This window comes from Protopterus annectens, chromosome 11.part0 (genome assembly GCF_019279795.1).
Source record: "Protopterus annectens isolate FY-2018-M chromosome 11.part0, PAN1.0, whole genome shotgun sequence".
NCBI classification, from domain to species: domain Eukaryota; kingdom Metazoa; phylum Chordata; order Ceratodontiformes; family Protopteridae; genus Protopterus; species Protopterus annectens.
In genome coordinates this window covers 1,448,874,173-1,448,890,138 of record NC_056745.1, presented here as the reverse complement: position 1 = coordinate 1,448,890,138, position 15,966 = coordinate 1,448,874,173, and the positions used below count along the sequence as shown (strand labels likewise).

The 15,966-nt window shown below is 39.9% G+C and overlaps 1 protein-coding gene across 1 annotated transcript in view; it reads left to right on the top strand.

Moving 5' to 3' along the window:
• LOC122815897 (sortilin-like) overlaps window positions 1–15,966 on the top strand; it is a 1,006,054-nt gene that overhangs the window by 506,559 nt on the left and 483,529 nt on the right. The gene's annotated exons all lie outside the window — the stretch shown is intronic.

Here is a 15,966-nt window from a genome sequence, read left to right as displayed (position 1 = left end):
ATAATTACAAGCACTAGTGTTACAGTTAAGGCATTTACCTCTGAGAGACATGGTACAGGGTTTAATTCTGAGCTCTGATTATTGGCTAGACTTGTAATAGTCTACAAACCTATAGCCTAGTATGAACATATATACTTTCTACAAAAATTAGCTCTCAGTAATGTAAGACTAAAGATAATGAAACAGCTAAGCAGAGAAGCCTGTATGAGTTCAAATTGCCTTACAATTTACAATATTGGTTATTAATTCAAAAATTCAGTTATTTATTTATTTATGAATTATTGTTTGTAATTTTCAGAGTTCAATGGAGCAGAACTAATAGGTTCATAGGTTCATAGGTTCATACTAGGCTATCTGCCCTAGGGCATTTATAAGCCTAGCCAGAGTTGTGTGGCTTTCACCACCCCTTAGGTTGAAGAATACTATACCCATTAGTTTGTCGTGCCTCTGTCCAGCAGTGATACAGAGATGATCCCCAGGGTAAACCTATGATCTCCCATCCACTGGTCAAGATTCCTCTTGAACAGAGCCAGCGAGGTGCTCTGTCTCACATGGACCGGGATTCTGTTCCACAGCATAGGGAGTCTCTGGGTGATGAATCTGTCCCTCCAGCACGTCCTATTTATATCTGTGTTGAGGTTTAAGTATCTTGCTCTTGTGGCTCTGGTGGATTTGGATTTTTTGAGGTGGAGCATGTCCATTAATTCCGGGTTGGACATGGCCTTGTATGTCAGGCACAGGTCACCTCTGAGCAGATGGTATGTGACTGAATAGAGCTGGAGTTTCTTCAGTCGGGCAGCATATGGCATATTTTTGAGCCCCTTTATCCTTTTGGTGAGGAACTTTTGGGGTCTTTCCAATTGCTGCAGGTGTCGGGTAAGATACATTCCGAATGGGGCATTGTACTCAATCATTGGTCTGATAAGTGAAAAGTACAGGGGAACAATGACTTCCCTTGATCTGGATGTGAATCCCTTCATAATCAGGTGGGCAATGTAGAAGGTCCTCCTAACCGCTTTGGCAATGTGAGTGTCAAAAGAAAGGTTACTGTCAACTTGGGTCCCCAGGTCCCTGATAACCTCTTCTGTGCTTAATGGATTGCCACCTATGTGGTAACTTGGGGTTACCTTGTTTTTACCAAAGGGTACGACTATACATTTTTTGGCGTTTAGCTTAAGGCCATGGCTCTGGCACCAGTTATCCATTTCTATGAGACCTCTCTGAAGGATATCTGTGTCTGATGGATTTTCAACTATGGCGCCCAGTTTGCAGTCATCTGCAAACTCTGTCAGGCACAATCCTCCTATGTTTGCCTGCACTTCTGAAAAGTAGATGCTGAACAAGAGGGGGCCCAGGACTGAGCCCTGTGGGACACCGCTTGTGACCGGCTTGGAGTCTGACATGGCACCAGCAACTCTAACCCAGTGGGTTCTGTCCTTGAGCCAGTTTGCAACCCATCTTGTGACATATGGGTTTACATATAAGCTGGTGAGCTTTTCTATGATACCCGAGTGGGGTATTGTATTGAAAGCTTTTGCAAGGTCAAGGTAGGCTGTGTGAACTGCCTTACCCTCATCAATGGCCTTGGTGACTAGTTCAGAAAAGTCGACCAAGTTCAAGAGGCATGATCTGCCCTTGACAAAGCCGAATTGGGTAGGATCCAATGTCTGTAGGTCCCCTATGTCTTTATTTATGAGTTCCATTATGATCCTCTCCATAGCTTTGCAGACCAGGCTTGTTAAGCTTATGGGGCGGTAATTACCAGGGTCCGTAGAAGCACCGCCTTTGTGGAGTGGGACCACAGTTGCCGTACGCCACTCTTTGGGTACGTATCCTGTGGTAAGACTAAGATTAAACAGCAGCCTTATGTGTGGGTTTAGTTCCTCATTGAGTTCGTGTAGCACACAGCCGGGGACACCATCCGGTCCCATTGATGCTGTGTTTTTAGCTTTAGAGAGAGCAGCTCTCACCTGGGCATTTGAGATGATTGGGAGGCTACACTCTGCTGGGATAGATATTTCTCCTTTTGTGGAGGAGGGGAGAAATTTGCACTGAACCTGCCTACCAGCATGTTTGCAATGTCTGTGGGTTCAGTGATTTTTGTATCATTTTGGACTAATTCTGAGTATATCTGGGAGTTTCCACCCAGATTTCTAACATAGCTAAAGAAGGCCTTATGATTGTCTTTTGAGTCCTTGGCGATTTTTCTCTCAAAGTTGGCCTTGGATGATTTTATGAGTGATCGTAGTGTTTTACTAGTATTGATCAGAGATGTCTTCCCTTTTAGGGATTTTGCTCTATCTTGTAGTAGCTTTCTCCTCTTGTTGTAAAGTTTGTTTATGGCTGGGGTCCACCAGATCGGGTGCTTGCCTTTGGTGGAAAGGGTCTTGATTTTATTTGGGATTGCTTGATCCATGCAATCCTGGAGGTGCTCGTAGAAAGCATTTGTAAGGGATTCAGCAGCATGGGTTGTGGTTTCCAATGGCTCAGGGGCCTTGAACGATACCACACCAGTCTTAAGAAGTGTGAAGTTGGCTTTTGAGAAGTTCTTCACTGTGGTCTTTTTTGTTGGGGGTGGGCGCGGGATGTGGATCTCCAGTGAGATTAGTTTATGGTCTGATCTCACCAATGAGGGATATACTTCCGGTGTGGAGCATTTTGTCCCCATGTTTGTGATGATCAGGTCTAGTATATTTTCACCTCTTGTGGGAATGGTGACAAGTTGTTCCATAGCATTTGAATTTATGAACTCCAGGAACCTTTGGGCTAGGGTATTGGGGCTTGAGTAATGTTCCCAGTCTATGTTTGGGTAGTTGAAGTCACCCAATATGATGGTGTTTGGAGAGACATTTATACTCTCCAGTGTCTTCAGGAAGGCTGTGTGGGGTTCCTGAGTTTGAGAGGGTGGCCTGTATCATGCTACAAACTGTAGAGCAGTTTTGCCTATGGTTAATTGCACCTGAATGGTCTCTGATGCTTCGTGAGTTGCCACCAGCCTGGAGGTGTGGGTATCCTTGATGAATATGGATATACCCCCTCCTTTTGTGGTATGGTCCGGGTTTTGGGGCCAGAACGCATGATATGAGGTAAAACCTGATAGTGCCGGGGTGCTCTCAGGAGCCTTGAACCAGGTTTCAGTCACAGCACAGACATCGATGTTCTCCATACTGAGGAGGGCTTTGTGGGCATGCATCTTGAGATTTAGACTTCTGGCATTGAGCAGCATTACCCTTAGTTTTTTTCCATTATTGTTTTCTAGGGCGGTTGGTTTAGAATTTGAGCCTTGTCTAAAAAGGCACTATGGGGGTGGCAAGAGCCTTTGCCAGTATTCCGAAACCCAGTGGTGACAGGTGCAAGCCATCCCTTGAAGCAGCGTGGCTTGTCAAGCATGTCATTCCAGGCAGACAGACATTGGATCCCTTAGAATGACACCAGAAATTAAGCCAATTATTAAAACTGATCATTTTGTCTCTGTATTGTGGCATCATTCTTGGTGAAGGTAGGATACTGCTCAGGGTCAGGGTCATACCAGCCTGGGCTACATAATCTGAGAGCTCCTCTATGTCTCTTTTCATGTAGTCCAGGGAGGTACGTCTCAGGTCATTCACACCGGCATGGACAATGACTGAGTCATACTTGTACTTGCTGTGGAGTGACCTGAGTGCTTGTGTTATGTGGCGGATTCTAGCGCCCGACAGGCAGCTTACTGTGACCCTCTCCTTGTTCAGGCTGGTGAGTGGGACGTCAGTGTGTCTGACTATGGAGTCACCTATGACAAGTGTGTCTGGCATTGTGTTTGGCCTTAAGGGCTGTGACTGATTTGCACACTGACTTTGTGATCTATGTGTTGCTTGTGTTATGTCATAAGGTGGCAGTTTGGGTGTCTGCTTTGGAGGCCTCTGCTGTTTTGGTAGATTTTTGATCAGTGCCTCCGAGTATGTCTTTGTGTGTTTATTTGTAGTTGTGATAGTTCTATGTGAGACTGGGTTTATGGTGTGTGTGGTTACCTTCTCCTCCTGTCTGGTTTTGCCAGTCCTGAGTTGAGAGAGCTCAGCCTCCAGTTTGGCTATATAGTTGCATCTCTTGCATGTATTTGTGTTTTGTGGGAGGAGGAGAGGGTTGTCTGTGTACGTGAGGCAATTGTAACATTGCCTCAATATTCCCAGATTCACCAGCTGAGCAGGAGAGGACGCTAGCAACTGACCCTTTGACATGCTAGAAGAAATGAAAAAGTTTGCTGTGTAACTGAGTCAGAAAGGACCTATAGGGAAGTGGGTACTCAAGGGGGTTTTAAGCTAGTGAAGTACTTTGTATAATATAGAAGTGCTTTACCTGACTAAAAAATGCTTTAGGAACAAGTGCTGAGCTTTACAGATAGAGAATAGACTGTTTAGATTACAAGTAGAGCAGTTCTAAGGGAAAAAATGAAGAGCAGACTTTACGGAGCCAGAAATAGTTTAACCTTGTTTAACTGGCGCTGCCCGATCCTGCTCTAGTGGCAACTCCACGCTAAATGCAGAAAAGGCAATAAGTCAGTAGTACAGGCTAGCACACTTTAGTGGGCAGCCAAACAATTAAATTAAACAGCAAACAAACACTTTTCGACTTGAATTAGACTAATTTCAACTAAAATGCACTTTTAAGTGCAGATAATAAAAAAATGCAGTAAATAACTATGAAAACAGTTAAAGCTTGGTCTAGGTAAGCAGTAGAAGGTAAAACAAATATAAAAAACAGCAGGATACTTAATCAGGAAAGCAGTCGCTTTTTTTCAGTTCTCTGTAACCAGGAAGACTCAACAGGACCACGTGGAGCTGTGTCTGAGCAATATGGCTTCAAAAAAATGCCAGAGGCAGATTTTAACCAGGGAACTTCAAAAGAGCTAGAAATGGTCCAAAATGACCAATTACTACAGCTTCTTGTGCTGAGGTCACTTCTCTCAAGGACAGGTAGGCTATTCAAGGCTCCCCACTCCCACTGGTGAGCTAAGAAACTTCCTTCTATCCAAGTAAGGCAATGGACAACACAGGAACTACAACAATTGCATTTGCGATCAGACCGGACCACTTTTCATCAGACTAGTGTTAGCACCTTTTCTTAAAGGCAACATGGTGGATTTTTAGCAAAATATGAACATTAGCCGGACAAACCATAGCCTTGGTATAACCAAATGACTAGTTTTCATTTTTTACCAAAAGCAAGTATCATTGCTACATAGGTATTCCAACTTAGGCTCTGAAAAAATCAAGCTTAGAAACTATAATTGCTTTCAGAAGGCAAATGCAGGAAAAATAAACTGAGTTGTATTAAAGTTGCATTGAACTAAGGACATTTAGGAAATTCTTTAAAACGTCAGAGTAAAAGAAGCTGCATTATCATTTTTAGTCAAATTGTAGTGTTTACACATTTGAAACTGTATTCATAAAGAAATTGTGCATTTGCATTTATTACTATGAAGATGTATTGCAGTATATAAATGAAATCATATCTGTTTCTTGACTTTGCACACCTCTGTAGTGCTCCAAGTCCAATGCTTTTTTGAAGAAGTTATAGGTTCATAGGTTCACTTGTAACATGACCATGGCTTAGCTGGGCAGTAGCTTGTTAAAACCTCACCAAATTATGCAACTGTGAAAACAAGAAAGCGTCTTCTAAAATTCAGACTACATCCACAGGAAATATTGTCTGGGACATGTATACATACCTTCGGTAGCATAGCTAGGGAGGGGTGAGAGGGGCAACTTCCTCTGGTGCAAAGTGTCAGGGAGTATGATCAGTCGATACTGATCTCTCTTTAATGTAATACCGGATTTTAAAAGTCGGTATTGCATTTGCGATCAGACCAGACCACTGTAGAACTCCATGTGTGGTCTAAACTGTAACAACTGCTTACCACATTGTAGGAAGCAATTTGCTACATTTTAAAAGTAAAATAAAATCCTTTTTTTGTTACTAAAACCTAAGCACTGTAGCACTCCATGCAAGCAGGGTATAAACTGTAGCAACTGTTTGCTACAGTTTAGAAAGAAATTTTTTTTTTTTTTAACTAAAACATGGTCACCATAGCAATCTGTGCAGGGTATAAACTGTAGCACCTGTTTGTTGTATTTGTAGCAAGCAGTTTGTTGCACTTTAAAAAGAAGACTTTTTTAAAAATATGTTGAGGGAGGATTGGGAGCTGGGCAGACAAAAGGGATCAGAATGGCTGGGGCAGGAGGAGGGTGATCATGCATTTTTTGATCTTCATTGGAATAGTTGAGGGAGAATAGACCTAACTGTAATAAGCTGATCGCTTGCAAAGTAGTGATTGGCATATTACAGTAAAGTGCTTTTTTTTGTTTTAACTACTGAAGTAATTAAGGTCTAGCTTAGCTGATAGTTACTGTTGTATGCCATCTGTCTTTTTAGAGCCTTTATTTTAAGTCTCTTGTGCAAGAATATTTACTTTCCAAGAGTAATGGTTTACAATATTTTATTTCTTGCAAGTTAAGACCTCTATTTTTACAGCTGACGGCATATATTTTTTTTTATTAATGTAAGGGTTTGAGAGTATAAATGTTGAATCAATATACAACTAAATATTGTCATCTTCTCTTTGAAGTGTTACTACTGAAGCTCTTGCTACAATAAAATATTCATTTCTTTTTTAAGTATAAACAACAATTTGGGCTTTTGCTTTGCTGAAGAAAATTGGCTACTAGAAGCATACAGAAAACTAAGAAAGAAAATGGTGCTGGAGAGTTATTTAACATCCCTTTGTGGAAAATGTTTTCTTTGTGCGTGTATGTACACAAAATAGTTTCAGTCAAATTTCAGTTATCATTGGCAAGATTATATTGATGTATTTGCAAATTGCAGCAGGAGTCATTACTGGGCACATTGCCGGTGCTGCGAAGAACAATTCTGGCTAACATCAAAGATTGACACAATACTAATTTCATGAATTTTAATCATACTTTGACTTACGAATGGGGTCCATTCCCGTCATGGTATTAGAAACCCAAAAGATTTGGAGAAATTAAAAAAAGATGAAGTAACGGCCAGAGAGATTGAAAAAAAGTTAAGAAAAGCCTCTAATTTGAAAACCCCAGGCCCAGATACAGTACCTAACATCTGCCTAAAAGTATTAACATCTTTGCACGAAAATTTAGCTATGGGTAAGAACTATTTATATGTGCACCCCGAACAGACACCAGCCTGACTAAAACAGGGAAAACATTTGCCCCTTCTTAAGAGCAAACCTACAAGCTACCCTAAAAACTATAAATCGATAACTTGCCTTCCAACAATGTATAAACTATACACTGGAATTGATGCCAATAGAGTTTATAGTCACTTAGAAGAAAACTCAATTCTGACAGAACAAAATGGCAATAAAAGAAAGTCATATGGAATAAAGGATCATTTGTTGTTAAATAAAGTCATAGTTGAAAACTGTAAAAAGGGAAGAATCTAAGTAAGGCATGACAGACTACAAAAAAAAATTGACAGTATCCCACATTCATGGATAAAAGAGTACTTGACAATGTATAAAGTACACCTTACACTGATAACCTACATCACAGCAACTATGAAACAGCGGCAAACCACTTTCCAGTTAAGCCATGATAAAGGACAAATTATTATTCTAGGGATAAAAATCTAAAGGGGGATATTACAGGGTGACTCTTTGTCACCCCTGCTCTTTTGCCCTCCCCTTAACCCATTATGCTGCCTGCTTTACATATTAGGTCATAGGTTCATATGTGTTTACTAGGCTAATGGCCTTGGAGCCTTTACAAGCCTAGTCCATAGGATTACCCTGGCATCGTGCCACTCGACATTAGTTCCCAGTGCCTCTGTCGAGTAGAGCCACTGGAGTGATCCCTGGAGTGAATTTTCTATTTCCCATCCACTCACCAAGATTTTTCTTGAAGAGGGCCAGTGACGTGCTCTGTTTGACATGTGTGGAAAGTGTATTCCATAGCATGGGCAGTCTCTGGGTTATGAACCTGTCCCTCCAGCATGTTCTGTTGATTGTGGTAATGAGGCTGAGGTCTCTGGAGTGTGTGGTGTGGAGAGATTGGGATTTCTTTAGATGTAGCATTTCTAACATTGCTGGGTCAGACATGGCTTTGTAAGTCAAGCAGAGATCGCCTCTAAGTAGGCAATATGAGACAGAGAATAGCTGGAGTTTTTTTGAGTCTGTCCATATAGGACAAGTGTTTAAGGCCAAGGATCATCTTTGTGAGGTACTTTTGCAGCCTCCAGTTGTTGCAGGTGTCTAGTGAGGTATATGACAAATGGGGCACTGTACTCAATGACTGGCCTAATTAGGGAAGAGTAGAGGGAGACAATGGCCTCTTTCTTCTTGGATGCAAAACCCTTAGTAATGAGATGTTCCACATAGAAGGGCTTTCTGACCACAGTGGCAATGTGGTGATCAAAAGAGAGGTTGCTGTCAACCTGTGTTCCCAGATCTCTTATAATGCCTTCTGTGTTCATTGGACTACCATTGATGTGGTAATTCATGAGAACTGAGTTTTTCCCAAAAGGGATGATGACACATTTTTTGGCATTGAGCTTAAGGCTATGGTTCTGACACCAGTTGTTGGTCTCACTAAGGCCTTTCTGCAGGATGTCAGCATCACTTGAGGAGTTAATTATAGCTCCCAACTTGCAATCATCTGCAAACTTTATCAGCCAGAGTCCCTTCGTGTTGGCCTAAAATTCAGAGAAGTAGATACCAAACAGGAGAGGACCCAGGATTGAACCCTGTGGGAATCCACTCGTGACTTGTCGGCAGTCTGACTTGGAGTCAGCTACTTTCACACTGTGGGTCCTATCTGTGAGCCAGTTTGCAACCCACCTAGTGATATAGGGGTTGATGCCTAGCTTAGTGAGTTTTTCTATGATTGCTGAGTGGGTGATGGTCATGGTTATAATTTGGCTCCCACAATGCAACAAAGTCTAAAGATGTATCATCTTCTTTTTGTCGATGATTTAGAATTGCATAGCTCATCAGATGAGGAACTGAAATCACAACTGCAAGTTGTCAAAACTTTTTCAGATGATATAATAAGGTCATTTGGTCTTGATAAATATGCAAAAGCAACGTTTAAATGAGGAAAGCTGCAGCACCAAGAAAACATCAGTTTGGGACAAGACTGTGATATAAAAAACTTGAGCGAGAGAGTGTATAAATATTTAGGAATTGATGGAGGATCAACAATAAAACATGAACAAATGCGAATAAAACTTAGTAAGGGATATTTTAGAAGACTTAAATTAATGCTGAAAACAGTGTTGACATCTAGAAACAAAGTTCAAGCTATAAACCAATTGTCTCTTCCTGTCCTAACTTACAGTTTTGGAGTGATTGACTGGCCCCAAAAGGTTTTGGTTAGACTAGAAAGAATGCTTCATGCTCATCAGATGATTTATAAAAATCAGTGCATACCAAGATTATATATTCCCCATTCCGAAGGAGTTATGGGCCTCCTTGAAATTGATTACATGTATAGATCTGCAAACATGGGACTGCATTCATATCTGCTGACCTCACAAGACCCAAACATAGTGAAAGTTTTGAAACATGAGGAGATAAATCTAAGATGACATCCCTGCTTAGTCTAGCAGAAGCATATCGGCATCAAGCAGAAATGGAAATCAAACCAGAAGTAGATAAAAATCAGGCAGCAACTGAATGTGCCAAAATCAAAAGAAAGAATATAAGGTGAAGGATCAGATGAGAAGGCAAAAAATGTGGAAAATGCATAAATACAGTTGCAAGTATGGAATACTCCTAGAGCAACCTCATGCTGATCAGGATCGAACGCAGGAATGGTTATGGAGAGGCGATTTCAAACCAAAAGATGAAAAGTTAATATTGGTGGCCCGAGATAGTGGACTATGTACAAGTTGGTTTACAAAGTCCATTGAACATATGGGAGAAACAGAAAAGTGTAGAGTTTGTAAAACAGGATTGTAAACAGTTGCACATCTTGTTGCTGGTTGTGATATACTAATGGTAGAAGGACTGTATACTGAAAGGCATAATAACATGGCAAGACTGTTGTATTTGGGATTGTGCAAACATTATAATACTGAAGTAACTGAAAAACATTGGAAACCTGAGCTACAAAACATTATAGAAAATGATGACGTTTATATCACATGGGATCATCCATTAGCAACAGATAAAAAAAAAAAGATGTGAGAAAACCAGATATAGCAGGCCATGAAAAGAAGACAAAAGTAGCATTGATCATTCAAATTGCTACAGCCAGTGACTACAGTAGCTTACACACAGAGAGACACAAAGTCATAAAATGCCAGGATTTGCAGGCAAAAACATAGGCGATGTGTGAGAAGGATATCCAGACATTTCCTATAGTAGTAGGAGCAGCGAGCCTTATAAAAAGAATTTACACTCATACTTAAATGTGTTACCGATACATTTAACTCCATATTAATTGCAGAAATTGTCAATACTGGGCACATTGCGGGTGCTGCAAGAATTACTTTTGGCTAACATCAATGATTGAAAGAATGCCAATTTCATGAACTTTAATCATACTTTAACTTCATGGTATTAGAAACCCCCAAAAAAAACAAAATTCTTGGAGAAATTAAAAAAGACTGAAAAATACAAACTGAAGTTATGGATTACTTGCAAAGTGAAGGATTTAGTGTAGAAAATCCAACTCTGGTAACATCACAGCATGATAGAACAGTGAGTCCCCAAATTAAGGAAAAACACATGAAACAGGAAGCATCTGATCAGTTGCCACATGAAGCTACTCTGGAGCCTTCAGTACGAAGCCCATACAAAATGGAGTGCACAGCAAGAGAAGGAACAGAAAACAGTGGGAACTCTGATGCAGTCAATGTTGTGGAGTGATAGGCCAATGAGTTTCCATATGAAAGAGCAATGGATGATGTAGGATAGAGCTGAAGAGAGTATGCCACAGCAAGGTGTTCTGGAACTTTCTGTAGAATACCCACAGAAAATGGAGAACAAAGAATGTGCCCTCAGTTTAGAAGAATATGATCTAAGGGAATAGTTTCTTGATTTAATAGTGATAGATAAACATAATAAGATCAATAAAAGAAATAGATTACAGAAAGTCAATATGACCCAAAATATTAGTTTGATAAAACAAATGCACACAGTAATCAAGACTGTTTGCAGAGATTCGTGTGGTATAATGGAAGTAAATAGGATATATTAATGTGCAGCTAAATTAATAACATATTAAGTCTTACCATAAAACACAGGGCAGTAAGGGAAAGGAAGGGAAGAAATCAAATGCCATCAAAGAAGTATCAAATAGAGAAAACTCTAAAGCAATTAAGGCAAGAAGTGTTGTAGTTAGAAGACTACAGAAGAGAGAACAAATCAACAAAAATACTGAGAAAGACAGGCATGATTAAAGCAACGAGCAGTCAAAAATACTGAGAAAGATAGGCATGATTAAAGCAACAAGCAGTCAAAAATACTGAGAAAGACAGGCATGATTAAAGCAATGAGCAGTCAAAAAATACTGAGAAAGACAGGCATGATTAAAGCAATGAGCAGTCAAAAATACTGAGAAAGATAGGCATGATTAAAGCAACAAGCAGTCAAAAATACTGAGAAAGACAGGCATGATTACAGCAATGAGCAGTCAAAAATACTCAGAAAGACATGCATGATTAAAGCAATGAGCAGTCAAAAATACTGAGAAAGACAGGCGTGATTAAAGCAAGGAGCAGTTAAAAATACTGAGAAAGACAGGCATGATTAAAGCAATGAGCAGTCAAAAAATACTGAGAAAGACAGGCGTGATTAAAGCAAGGAGCAGTCAAAAATACTGAGAAAGACAGGCGTGATTAAAGCAAGGAGCAGTCAAAAATACTGAGAAAGACAGGTATGATTAAAGCAACGAGCAGTCAAAAATACTGAGAAAGATAGGCATGATTAAAGCAACAAGCAGTCAAAAATACTAAGAAAGACAGGCATGATTACAGCAATGAGCAGTCAAAAATACTGAGAAAGACAGGCATGATTAAAGCAACGAACAGTCAAAAATACTGAGAAAGACAGGTGTGATTAAAGCAATGAGCAGTCAAAAATACTGAGAAAGACAGGCATGATTAAAGCAATGAGTAGTATCAGAACAGACCAGGATCTATCATACACTATTGCAAATAATAAACTAAATTAATAAAACAAAAGAAATAATGTAAGGAGAAGGATCAGATGAGAAGGCAAGCAACATGGAAAAGGCATAATTATAGCTTTAAGTACAGAAAACTCTGGGAACAATCTCAAGTTGATCAGGATGTGATGCAGGAATGGTTAAGGAGAGTTGAATAGGGCTATTTAATATTGGCTGCCCAGGGTAGTGGACAACGTACATGTTGGTTTGCAAAGTGCATTGAGCATGTTGGAGAAAGAGACAAATGCATGTTCTGTAAAACAGGACTAGAAACAGCCACACATCTTGTTGCTGGGTGTGATACATGAATGACAGAGGGCCTGTATACTGAAAGGCATAATAATGTCAGGGCATTGTCAGACCCCACTCTGCTGGACCTCCTGCATATCCACAAAACAAACAGCACCAGAATTATCCATTCTAAAGAATTAAATCCTGCCTGTGATATAAATAGCACCTGCTGGAGAGATAGGTAGGTATCCTAGAGACTACCCCATCTATGAAACAGGCTCCCTATCCATTTGAAGCAGAATTCCTTCCTAACCCAATTCAAGTGCAACTTGGACAAGTGGATGGGAAACCAGAAATTCATCCCTGCTTTGCCACCCATGTCACTAATGGACACAGGTAACCTGTAAATGGTTCATCTCTCAGGCCCATGCTTACACTTATCAAGGGTATCAGAACTTGTTAGAGATTTGGGATGCATGGCTAGGCTTAAAAAGGCCCATGTGGTTGTTAGCCTTGTAAACATCTATGCACCTGTGTGGCAAGACTGTTACATTGGGGACTTTGCAAACAAATATTAAAGTAGATGAAAAATATTGGAAACATGAGCCACAAAGGATTATAGAAAATGATGAAGTTTATATAACATGGGATCACCTGTTACCAACAGTTCAAAAAGTAGATGCGAGAAAACCAGATATAGTAGTCCATGAAAAGAAGATAAAAGTAGCATTGGTCATTGAAATTGCTACACCCAGTGACTACATTGTCTTACATACAGAGTCACAAAATCATAAAATACCAGGATTTGTGGGCAGAAACAAGGGCAATGTGGAAGGATACCCAAACAGTTCCAATAGTCTTAGGAGCAGTGGGTTTAATAAAAAAGAACTTACAGTCATATTTAGCTATGCAACTGATGCACATAACTCCATGTAAATTGCAAAAGGAGTCAATTCTGGGCACATTGTAGGTGCTGGGAAGACCACTTTTGGCTAACATCAAAGGCTGAAGCTGTAATCATACTTTGACTTAGGAATGGGGTCCGTTCCCATCATGGTATTAGAAAACCAAAAGACTTGGAGAAATGAGAAAGACTTGGGAAAATTAAAGTGAGAAATACACTGTGGGTAAAATTCTAGTGGATTATAACTCAGATCTGCAGTCATACAGTGTAAACCTTATTTGAGTGCAGTGGGTGTTGGCTATTGCCCAAGAAAACAATACACCTGTACTTTATGTCCTTAAGACCAATCACCTCTTACCTGTCATATGATCGGCAGTGAGGTGGATCAAGAAACTGTCCCACTAATGTTTTTTTATGTCATTGGCAGATTTAAAGAACATGCTGGCGCATATTTTTGATGTCAGCAATGGCATTCAAACCTCCATAATATTACTCATTCATTACACATATATAGTTCTAAATTTTCCTTCAAAATTAAAAAGAGGCTAGAAAGTAATGCGTACCTGTAATCAGTACCTGATGTTGCCATAAGAAGACAGAGTGCTGATGATGCCATAAGAAGGCAGAAACATGCATTTCCACAGTTAGAGGGGCTTGGCTTTATTGGCCTGAAATTGTCCATAAAGTAAAAGAAAAAGTCTTGGACGTTCAGAATTGCCATTTAGCTAAAATACCTGATATCCTTCAAGGGTCATTTGCATATATCCCATGTTGCCTCTGATACAAGAGGTTCAATGTATCACTTTAATATTATTTAATATAATTTAATATTTAATTTAATATTATTAGACTTTCGTCTAGCTTTGCTAGATTTTTCTTTTTGTGCTTTTTAACCAATTGGTTTTCCTGTGTGACCTTTTTACTCATTGCTTTAGTTCATAAAGATCACAAACTACTCTTATGCTGAGCATGCATTACTCCAAATTTGGATTTGTCTAGGCAAGAAGTATGTTTCTCAGTTTGCAAAGATTTGCATGATGGAAGATGTTGTGGAATCGAGACCAGCAAATGTATAGAAGTGTAGATGGTCCCTGGTGGAAAAGTGTTGAAGGTCCAAGATGAAAACAGTCACAACATAGTAGGTGTCCCCCATTCATAGAAATTTTGTTTAGCAGACTAGTGCTTAGCAACAACATTTGACAGAACACCTAAATGTATACCTAAAATGTTGAACTATACATGCAGAGCCTTTGAATTTTGCCCTACTGAGTATGGCAAACTTGTGCGACCACCAATTTCTGCTTTACTACCTAAAGACTGATGTACACACATTGCTGGCAAGTGGCATCCACTGTCAGAATAAATTCATTAATGTCCTTGATATGTAAATATCCCCTTCTCTGCAGTCATGAAAATACAGCCCAGCACATTTAAACATGCCTGCCATGATTGTAGAGATGTATAAACAAGGTGAACCCCATCCCCATAAGCATGTTGGAGCATGTCCAATCTGCTATAAATGTTTGCATGTAGGAAAGCAGAACTCGTAGTTCTGGAACCTAAGAACATGTTCATGAATGCTGCTGCTATGCACCTATGATTGTCTCTTATTATCCTTTGTTAATACTTCAGTAAGAAAACATTCAGACAGGACCTCTGTGTCATCACTATTGCCCATCCCTTCTATCATGGCAAGCTTTTTATCCTGCTGTCATTGCAACATTGCACCCACACTGTGTAGTCACCCTTTGTATACGGCATAATATTATTGTGGGCATTAGTATATTAAACATTTAATGAATGAGTATAGCAAATGCTTCATCTGCAGTACACCTGTACTTTCACTTGCTGTGTAGCACAAATACTGGTTAACATACTTTTTGCCTCCTCTGTCATCTAACCCCCTCTCTGTATACTTAAATTCCCCTCTTGTCATTTCCCTCGCATATCTCTTCTCCTTATCCAGGAGCTTAGAAACTTCTCACTCTTGTGTTTTCATCATATTCTTTATTTTACATACTTGAATGGCATAAAACAGCTCTGAAAATGTATTTTATATTAAAAAGTTCTTGATTATCCGTATGGTTATTTTATAGTTGACTTTATTATTATCGATGCTTGTTGTGCGCTTATTACATGCCCATTACAGCAATCTGACACAACAATCAGCAGAGTGATGTAAATAAATCAAATGGCATCCTGTAGGAAAGATGACATCTGTCAACCTCCTCTTCAACCAAACACAGTTGTTAGCAAAGAGCCATTATGTATTCACATAATAACTCTTTGCACTCACACACAAACACGTGTGTTTTGTGTGTGTGTGTGTCTGTGTGTGTGTGTGTGTGTGTGTGTGTGTGTGTGTGTGTGTGTGTGTGTGTGTGTGTGTGTGTGTGTGTGTGTGTGTGTGTGTGTGTGTGTGTGTGTGTGTGTGTGTGTGGTCATCCCTGTGCAGGAGCTGCCATTCAGTCCTTGCAAATCTACAAGCTGTTTGAAAATCATAATGCTTGCAGACTTGCAAGTCAAGGACAGATTAGGAAGTTTTGCTCATTACAGATCACACAGTCGCATGTACTTACTGACTGCGTGCTCTGCTTGCAGGGACAGATCAGCACCTCTTCTACAGTGTCAGTCATACTGCCTAACAGT